Raw genomic sequence first — 2172 nt, forward strand, 5'->3', positions numbered from 1 at the left:
GAAGAGAAAAGCTTTGATTGATTCAAGAGCACTGTTCCTGTGCATTTAACTGGATTTATTTGGATTATAAATAAGAAGCAGTAGTCATGAGGCTGGCTGTTAGATCTGGGCAAGCCCAGTAGAAGAATACAGCCATTTCCTTATATTTGAGGTGCCATGGAGAGAAATATGGTCTTGAAGCACCGTTGCCTCTGACACATAATGGCTGTGTCATCTTGGGTTAGTCATTCACCTTCTGGCACTTACCTTCAGGCCATCCATTAAGACTGGAAATTGAAAAGAACCTATAAAAATGCATTAGTGGAGAGTGTCTTCATCTCTGAATTTTCTACAGCAATGACATCACAGGTCCAGTCTGTATCCTGAATTTATAAATATATGGGAAACTGGTCTTTCTTGATGGCCTGGGCAAGTTTGAGGATTTCTGGATATGGGTGACGCCAGAAAAAAGCGACCATCACAGACAAGGACCTGAATAAGGGGAGGAAGCTGGAGCCAGAGCTGTTTGAAGCAGCTTTTCTCTTGGAGAGACACAGGAGAAAGAGAGCAAGCTTTGGAAGCTGCAAAGTCCTCAACTTGGCCCTCATTTCCAGCTTTCCTCCCCAAAGGTTTCAGAGAGTTTCGACTTTCACTTGGGTGGGTTTGGTAAGAGGTGAAACCCTCCCTTACTAGAGTGCAAGATGGTTACATATTTATGGGCCCTTTGAAATAAAAAGGGATGTTTTAAGCTATTGTGCAAAACCTTTCCCCAAAATCAAACCCTTTTCTGAACTGTTTTCGTCAAGGATTTTACCTTAGCTTCTCCATCTGGAGTCATCACTAACTCCTCCTTCTCTCTGTGTCTCTTTATCTGTCTCTGTGTCTCTCTGCATCTATTTGTCTGTCTGATTGTCTGATTGTCTGTCTATCATCTGTCTGTCTGTCTGTCTGTCTATCTATCTATCATCTGTCTGTCTATCTGTCTATCATCTGTCTGTCTGTCATCTGTCTATCTGTCTATCATCTATCTGTCTGTCATCTGTTTATCTACCTGTCTATCTGTCTGTATGTCTGTCTATCATCTGTCTATTTGTCTGTCTGTCTATCTATCTACCATCTGTCTGTCTATCTATCTACATGTCTATCATCTGTCTGTCTATCTATCAGTCTTTCATCTGTCTACCATCTGTCTGTCTGTCTATCTATCATCTGTCTGTCTATCATCTGTCTATCTGTCTGTCTATCATCTGTCTGTCTATCATCTGTCAGTCTATCTATCTATCATCTGTCTATCTGTCTGTCTATCATCTGTCTATCTATCTGTCTATACATACACATATGCAGGGATGTTAATACTATAAAATAGGATATATTCTATATTATATGTAAAATAACAATACAATAAATAATGCATAATAAATGGCTTCTTAGTCATTTTTAATTGTGCCCAACTCTTTGTGACCCCACTTGTGGTTTTCTTGGCAAAGATTTGTTTTGTCATCACGTCCTCTAACTCAGTTTACAGATGAGGTGGGGTTAAGTGCCTTGTTCAGGATCACATAGTTAGTAAATAAATGAGCCAAGACAAACTCGGGAAGATAAGTCTTCTTGACTCCAGACAAAACATTTTATCTACTTCACTTAATTGCCTATGTAATAAAATATTATAAATATATATGTATATATATGCATGTATATGTACACATACATATATGTATCTATATCTATATCATATATAATCAGTTTCTGTCTTTTCAATCTCTCACTTCAATCAACCAATCCAAGCATTTGTTAAGTGTCTGCTATCTACCTAGACACTATCCCAGGAATAACAAGAACAAATAAGAGGAACTTCTGAGGAACTTGCATTTTTCAGGGGAGACATTACACACACACACACACACACACACACACACACACACACACACAAATATACAACACAAATACATAGAGGATAGTTCAGGGAAGGAGGGCACTAGCAGGTGGAGTGGGAGCGGAACTAGGAAAAGAATTCCTGTCCAAGGCGGTGTTTGGGATAAGTTTTGAACGTTATAAGAGATGCTAAGAATCCTCCTTCTCCTTCTCCACTTTCCAGCCTGGTGAAGGCTCTTGACACCCATCTCTCCCCTGGACTAGGACTTTATGGGTTTCCCTGGCTCCTCTCTGTCCCTTCTCCATTTCTTTCTCCACAGA

Source organism: Antechinus flavipes, chromosome 4, assembly GCF_016432865.1.
Source record: "Antechinus flavipes isolate AdamAnt ecotype Samford, QLD, Australia chromosome 4, AdamAnt_v2, whole genome shotgun sequence".
NCBI lineage: Eukaryota > Metazoa > Chordata > Mammalia > Dasyuromorphia > Dasyuridae > Antechinus > Antechinus flavipes.